General features: G+C 43.7%; 1 non-coding gene across 1 annotated transcript; it reads left to right on the top strand.

The window, feature by feature from the left end:
• The first annotated feature begins 4,712 nt into the window (after positions 1-4,712).
• On the top strand, positions 4,713-4,784 carry Trnat-agu (transfer RNA threonine (anticodon AGU)). Its single transcript has one exon. It is a non-coding gene; the product is annotated as a tRNA-Thr (tRNA).
• Positions 4,785-8,702: the final 3,918 nt, after the last annotated feature.

Here is an 8,702-nt window from a genome sequence, read left to right as displayed (position 1 = left end):
GTTTTTCCAGGTCGACAAATCCTATGAACACATCCTTTCTTCAGTCTTGCTTCCATTATCAACCGCAACGGTGGAACTGCCTCGCTGGTGTCTTTACCGAAACTAAGGACTGACTGATCGTCATAAAACAGATCCACAATTTTCTTTTCCATTCTTCTGTATATTATTCTTTTCAACAACTTGGGCACTTGTGCTGTTACGCTGATTTGCGATAATTCTCGCACTTGTCGGCTGTTGAAATCTTAGGAGTGTTGTAAATGATTATTTTACCGAAATTCTGATGTATACTGCCAGTCATACATTCTGCACACAAATGTGAATAACAGTTTTGTTGCCACTTCCTCCAATGAGTGTAGAAGTCACGATGGAATGTTATCTGTCCCTTCTGTCTTATTTGCTCTTTTAGCTCCTTTAAATTCTGCTTCTAATACTGTATCGCCCATCTCTTTCCTATCGACACCCATTTCTTCTTTTATAATGTCATCAGATAAGTCCTCTCCCTCGTAGAGGTCCTCAATGTATCCGCTCTCCCCTCTACATTTAACAGTGGAATTACCGTAATACTCCTAATGTTACCGTTCTTGCCTATAATTTCACCGAATGTTGTTATGACTTCTCTATATGCTGAGTCAGTCCATCCAACAGTACTTTCTTTTCCCATTTCTTCATATTTTTCATGCAGAAATTTCGTCTTAGCTTCCCTGCATTTCTTTTTTATTTCATTCCCTGGTGGCTTGTATTTCTGTACTCCTGAATTTCCCTGAACATTTGTGCACTTTTTCTTTTGTTGATGAGTTGAAGTATTGCCTGTGTTACCCATTGTTGCTCTGGACTTACCTCTCCGACTTCTTTGATTGCACTTTTTAGAGATGTCCATCCCTCTTCAATTGTGCTGCGTACTGAGCTATTCATTATCGCAACATCTATAGCCTCTGAGAATTTCAAGAGTATCGCTTCATTCCTTATTGATTCGTATGTGCCTGCAGCCCTTCATACATAATATGCAGTATATACACTCCTGGAAATTGAAATAAGAACACCGTGAATTCATTGTCCCAGGAAGGGGACACTTTATTGACACATTCCTGGGGTCAGATACATCACATGATCACACTGACAGAACCACAGGCACATAGACACAGGCAACAGAGCATGCACAATGTCGGCACTAGTACAGTGTATATCCACCTTTCGCAGCAATGCACGCTGCTATTCTCCCATGGAGACGATCGTAGAGATGCTGGATGTAGTCCTGTGGAACGGCTTGCCATGCCATTTCCACCTGGCGCCTCAGTTGGTCCAGCGTTCGTGCTGGACGTGCAGACCGCGTGAGACGACGCTTCATCCAGTCCCAAACATGCTCAATGGGGGACACATCCGGAGATCTTGCTGGCCAGGGTAGTTGACTTACACCTTCTAGAGCACGTTGGGTGGCACGGGATACATGCGGACGTGCATTGTCCTGTTGGAACAGCAAGTTCCCTTGCCGGTCTGGGAATGGTAGAACGATGGGTTCGATGACGGTTTGGATGTACCGTGCACTATTCAGTGTCCCCTCGACGATCACCAGAGGTGTACGGCCAGTGTAGGAGATCGCTCCCCACACCATGATGCCGGGTGTTGGCCCTGTGTGCCTCGGTCGTATGCAGTCCTGATTGTGGCGCTCACCTGCACGGCGCCAAACACGCATACGACCATCATTGGCACCAAGGCAGAAGCGACTCTCATCGCTGAAGACGACACGTCTCCATTCGTCCCTCCATTCACGCCTGTCGCGACACCACTGGAGGCGGGCTGCACGATGTTGGGGCGTGAGCGGAAGACGGCCTAACGGTGTGCGGGACCGTAGCCCAGCTTCATGGAGACGGTTGCGAATGGTCCTCGCCGATACCCCAGGAGCAACAGTGTCCCTAATTTGCTGGGAAGTGGCGGTGCGGTCCCCTACGGCACTGCGTAGGATCCTACGGTCTTGGCGTGCATCCGTGCGTCGCTGCGGTCCGGTCCCAGGTCGACGGGCACGTGCACCTTCCGCCGACCACTGGCGACAACATCGATGTACTGTGGAGACCTCACGCCCCACGTGTTGAGCAATTCGGCGGTACGTCCACCCGGCCTCCCGCATGCCCACTATACGCCCTCGCTCAAAGTCCGTCAACTGCACATACGGTTCACGTCCACGCTGTAGCGGCATGCTACCAGTGTTAAAGACTGCGATGGAGCTCCGTATGCCACGGCAAACTGGCTGACACTAACGGCGGCGGTGCACAAATTCTGCGCAGCTAGCGCCATTCGACGGCCAACACCGCGGTTCCTGGTGTGTCCGCTGTGCCGTGCATGTGATTGCTTGTACAGCCCTCTCGCAGTGTCCGGAGCAAGTATGGTGGGTCTGACACACCAGTGTCAATGTGTTCTTTTTTCCATTTCCAGGAGTGTATCATGTGAGAAAGCGGCACGCTGAGTTTCGCACGAGCACGAGCGGTGCTTTGTAAAACCGTGCTGATTCGTGGACATAACCTTGCCGGTCTCAAGAAATTTTGTTATATTCAGAGTCATAATATGCTCAAGGCTACTGCAGCAACCCGATGTTAGAGATATTGGTCTGTAATTTTGCGGGGCCGTTCGTTTACGCTTCTAATACATAGGAGTCACCTGCGCATTTTTCCAGTCGCTAGGGGCAATGCATTGTGCGAGAGATCAGCAATAAATACAGGCTAAGTAAGGGGCCAGTACAGTACAATACGCTTTGTAAAACCGGTATGGGTTTCCATCTGGACCTGGTGACATATTTATTTTGTTTCTCTACCGAAGGCATACTTAATACTGCGCCGTTGATACGGGAGTCTGTTCGAGAGCCAAATGACGATATGTTTGTGCGATTGTCATGGGTAAACTATTTCTTAAATGTGAAATTTAAAACCTTGGTTTTCGTTTTACTATCTGACACACCCGGGATGGAAGGTTTAGACCAGTTTAGCGATTTTACAAAGGACCAGAATTTTCTCGGGGTCATGCCTAGATCTTCTGCAAAGGTGTGATGGTAGTGGTTGTTGTATGCTTCACGCATAAATCTCTACTTACCTTTGCCTGTCGTCATTTGCACGTTCTTTTTTGAGCGGAAAGTGTAATAGGCTTTGCTTCCTCAGCATTTTCTGAATTTCGTAATTATACCATGGTGGGATCTTTCAGTCCTTTATCCACTTACTAGGCGCACCTCCAGAGCACGATTCATATTTCGTTTAAACGTTGTACATAATTCTTCTGCTCCCATCTTACTGTAACTAAGTGATGTCAGTTCACCAGGTGTGAGGTGCTAACAACAGCTTACCAGCTCTTTGTAGCAGAAGCACTCCCCTAGTCATCTTGACTGATTCATTTACTTTCGTAATGAAAGTTGCTATACTGATACCATGTTCACCATGAACACTATAAGAAACACACTGTTAGAATACGTGTTGGCTAATAACATAGTTGTTAAAATACAGTTAGAAGTTCAGTGATGGAGTTACCATTAAGGAAGGAAAACCAATTAGACAGCTAGTTTGTAATACATTGCTCATCACAAAAATTACAGAACCAGGAGGGATAGCAATTAATAAACATATACGTACTCTGAATATACAGTATTGTAGGAAGATTACATGATGATATGTGATCTTAGCGCATAGAGGATGCCGCGCAGGGTAGCCGTGCGGTCTTGGGTGTCTTGTCACGTCTCGCGCGGCTCCCCTCGTCGGAGGTTCGAGTCCTTCCTCGGGCATAGGTGTGTGTGTTGTCCTTAGGATAAGTTTAAGTTAGATTAAGTACTGCGTAGCCCGAGGGACCGATGACTTAAGCAGTTTAGTCACATAGTTCATACCACACATTTCCAATTTCTTTAGTACGCAGACTGCCTTCTCAGGGAGCAATAATGACTCCAAAAGCTAAGCATCGAGTCGAACTAAGCATCGGTAACAGGTAAGGTTATGTCGTTTCATGCTGCTTCAGGTGGTGACGTGCTAGCCTCTCGGCACCCAACGACTAGATGTCTTAGGTGAGATCTCTGGAAAACGCATTGGCAAGAGCCACAGTCAAACACTTTCTCCATCGCGGTGTGTCAGGGCTGCAGGGGCAACAAGTGAGTTGTGTTATTGACAGGTAACGTTATGGAGAACTGTGTGATACGATAAATCCACCAACCTCAATAGTCAGAAATGTAACGGCTGCTTTCGAAATTGCCATGGTAACGATGGGCGATCATATTATATAAGTAATGATACCCCCATGGCATTACCCCAGATTTATATATATACAGGCTGAAGCGACGAATTAGAATTTGTACGATGGCCGGCGCTCGAACCTGAGTCTCTCGCTCACTAGGCAGTAGCGCTAACCACTACGCCACCCACGCACAGTTGCTTTGCATAACTGCACTGGATACCCCAGCACGCCTTCCTCCTCAACTCAAATTTTCATTCGTAGATTCAGCCTGCATACACGAGACATGACAGGTTCTCTGGACCCGTATAGTTTCAGCTAATTTAAACAACTATGCCTGAGTTTCAAACAGCCCTTATTCCGTCCGATGTTGAGGTGCCATTCCAATACAGTTGGAGAGCTGCAGGGGCAACAAGCCTGGGATGGGGGAGCATAAAGTGTGCTGAACCGTGGGTGGGAATTTTAACTGAAGAGGGAGGTGTGCTATGGTAGTTCGTGTAGTTATGAAAATCCACTGTGCCTGGGTGGTGTAGTGGTTATCGCATTTGCCTAGTGAGCAAGAGACCCGGGTTCGAACCCCGGTCTTGGTACAAATTTTCATTCTTCTCTTCATCCTGCATATATACATCATATATGTATGAGATTTCAAAGGTCTGTGCAACCACCTATTTTCATAGTGAGCCCTAATGACGATGTTGAATAGAATCACCTCAGAGCTACAGTACACCAATAAGTCCGTCGCGAAGTATAGACCGACTGAACAGTCGATGTGGTGTCGCTCTTGTGTTCAGTGTAGCTGTTTGGTTGATCAGTGTCGGCTGGTCTCTCCTTCCACATAAACGGAAGCCGCAACGGTGATTCTAAATATCTTGCTTTCGAGTGGCTGTCGCCAGAGGCCACTTAGGTCTTGCTTGGCGATGATGGTGGTACACCGTTACACATCAGCTCCATATTCGTATTACACTAGTGGGTTCCCTACCAACGTGAATACCAATAGTGCTCAACAACACACCTGTCTCGACAGACCACAATTGCGTCATTATCGTACTCCGACACCTGCTGGTAGACATTCTTCTTCGTACACGAGGTATAACACGAAAATAATGTTGAGGGCGAAACTCTTCTGTCCGTGCTTGCCTACTAGTAAATTTCTTTTTGGAAGAGACCGCCTTGAGCAAAACACAACTTTTTTTCTTAAATTTCCTAGATATATTTCGCTGAAGTTTCACCATAGTGAGTGGGCTTTTATTTTAATTCTATTAAACAGGCAAAATGCTGTTCACTACATATAAATGTGAGTATTTAAGGAAATCACATCAAAATCTCAACATGCAAACTCTCTGACAACGAACATCGCAGAAAAATTAAAGCCTAACCAGAACAGTGTCAGTAGTACTTTTTCGAAGTAAATAACTTTTCTATATGGCTGCAGATGACAAACTACGAAAGAATACAAGTGCAATAAAAAAACCTGCAAAACCACAGTGTGTGGTAACAAGGACTATATACAAAGCTTTGTCTGTTCTTCATATTTGTAAATACTGTCTGAAATATTCAAATTCATATGCGTGCAAGTACTAAAGAGCACTTGTCCTGTTTAGTAGAAAGAAAATAAAAGCACACTGATGATGCCGAAACTTCAGCGAAATATGCCTGGGAAATAGAAGAACAGAAAAGAATTGGGTATTTGCTCAACACGGACTCCCTCTGAAAACAGAAGAATAACATGGTCTTTCCACAAAGAAACAAGTTTGATTGCGGTTTATATTTGGCACTCTCGCTGCATAATATTTTCTCACATATTACTTCTACCTACTTTGAGCAGTTGCGATAAACTGCTGAGCATTTACATGAACAAGTATGCAGTATACTTCATGGTAATTTGGCTTTTTTTTACGAGCCGTCTTAAATGTGCTTCGATTTTAAAAACAATCAGTATACGTTATATTGTTCTTAACATACTAAGTAGGTCAGAGTCAGAACTCCTTAATGACTTCGGAGCAGGGTAAATAATGTGTATTAGGTTATTGAAAAACATCTGTAAACAACAGTGACGAAACTTACTGACAACGTATCACTTCGAGATGGCAAACTCTCTGTTGACGTTAATCAATAGGACGAATCAGAGCGTAACTGATCCTACCTGAGAAAGTATTGTTTCACTACAGAGTGTAACAAAATTGTACGGCCAAATCTTAATGAAACATTCCTCACATACACATGAATAAAATATGTTCTATGGACAACGGTCCGGAAACGCTTTAATTCCACGTTACAGCGGCCGTGCTGCAGAGGTGGTAACGCCGTCACATCACCGAAGTTAATCGCTGTCGGGCTTGGCTAGCACGTGGGTGGGTGACCGTGCAGCCGTTGGCAAGCAGGATGGGGTGCACTCAGACCTTGTGAGGCCAATTGAGGAGCTCCTTGACTGAGAAGTAGGGGCACTATCACGAAAACTGACAAAGACCGAGAGAGAGGAATGCTGACCACGTGCCCCTCCATATCCGCCTCCAGTGACGACTATCAGAGCATGATGACAGCGGTCGTTCTGTATCGTTGGACCTTCCGAGGCCCTCTCGGACGGAGAGTTTATACATCACCTATAAGTGTAAATCTCACAGCCTTTCCAAAACTGATTAACAACAGAAGATACTCAGGTGCAGCTGGTAGCCAGACAGAGGTTCGGAAAAAGGTACAAGTGTTTTAGAGCATACCTATCATCTACCACGCAGCTTCATCACTAACACACAGTTCTATATTACTCACGTCTAAGTGACACTGATGAGCGAATGATGGCGGTTATCATAGGTCTTGTACATATAGACATGTTGGCAACGTACCTAATGTTCATTTCTCTACAGTATATATTGACTTTCCGGACAATAGAGCCAGATGTGTTTTAAAAATAAGACTGTCACCTCTTCCCTAATGCAGCGCTCGTTTTGAATTATGTATCTAGTAACCGCTACTGAGTAGTGGACGAAGTCATAACCTTTCTTGGGTTCATCCATGGGCTCATGTTCGCACAAAGCACTGTCTGCAATATTACTGGTTTTTCTAATGTAAAAGTCTTATTTGAAGAAATTTAATTCGTTTGTCCTTCGACGCCCTACTGCCCCCATATGACATCGTTTTAAACCGAATGATGCCAGTTGATCCATTAGCATGCTCTAGATGTGAATAACAATATATTTCAGACTCAATACGTATCCTGTCAACAGATAATAAGACAGGAACCGAGAGCTTCCCAGATGCAATGCCTCGCCGAAACGAAAATTTATTGCCCCTCTGGATACTGTCACAAAACAACAGTCCCTTCCTTTCAGTAACGTACTTTTATTAGCGTGGAAGTTGAATAATTTTATGCTTTTCCGATAGTTCAGCGCGTCGCCACTTTTTCCGTATCCTCCGGCAGTGCAATATTCTGAGAAAGAATAGGGAGAGATATGACACAGAGGCAGTTCGGTATCACAGGGAGCAGTTTTTATGTTTCTCTTGGTCGTTGTTGATATAGAGGGTTCATCGACCCAAGACTGAATACACGCATCATCATTTATACGCATCATTTACATGCACCTATCTGGGTACGTATATCACCAAGAACTGCTATAAAACGTAATTATTCCTCAAGAAGTTTCGACTTTTTACATATACGACATCATCTTGCAGACTAAAGCTTAGAGCTTCAAGGATTACAAGATGATGATGAAATCGAAACCACTAGTAGCTGCAGCACAATTAAGTCTTATAGCACCTTCTTGACAGTATACACAATAATGCCATTTATCATAACTGTATAGTATATCCTTGCATCCTCAGACCTGAGTTTAGATTCTATGAATGAAAAGATTAAATTGGTGTCCAGTTTTTTGTTCAGAGAAAAATGTGACTAAAATACTAGACTTAAAAATTGGTGCGATTCACCAAAATTTTATGTGTAGTATATACGCATAAGGAATCACACGTGTTTCATCTTCGTATTAAAATGTTTTCAGCATTTACTTTAATGGCTTTTATTTATAAACTGACAACAGAAATTCAGAAATATATTTTAGTAATTACCATAAAAAGTAATTTGGTTATTATATGTGAACCCATAATAAGAAAATTCTCAGGTTCTGCTACTTCTTATGGGAACTCAAGAAATAGTTTCGTTTTTCTGTGGGACAGAGATATTTTTCATTTAGTGCAGTGCAAAAATGTAAAAACCTTACAACCAGGCAATCAACAACTGATATGACTTTTATTTGTTTCATGCAGGTATGTGCGTGTCATGGAACTTTATTGCTGTTGCTGATTGGACAGCTATTGGTGTTTTGGGGCGCTTCGTTTTTAGAACTGTATCACTTTGGAACTTCGTCACATTTCCCCTTGTCGTTCCTTTCGCATTTTGTATCGTGAATGTTAAAGCGTAAGTCGCTGCTGAATGTAATACAGTGTTACATAGGAAAAATATCTCTGTATTATTGTGACGAGATAAACAATTACGTATTAAAACAGTTACTATG

Source organism: Schistocerca gregaria, chromosome 4 (assembly GCF_023897955.1).
Source record: "Schistocerca gregaria isolate iqSchGreg1 chromosome 4, iqSchGreg1.2, whole genome shotgun sequence".
Lineage (NCBI taxonomy): Eukaryota > Metazoa > Arthropoda > Insecta > Orthoptera > Acrididae > Schistocerca > Schistocerca gregaria.
The sequence above is the reverse complement of the archived record's forward strand: the minus strand, read 5'-3'. Positions and strand labels throughout refer to the sequence as shown.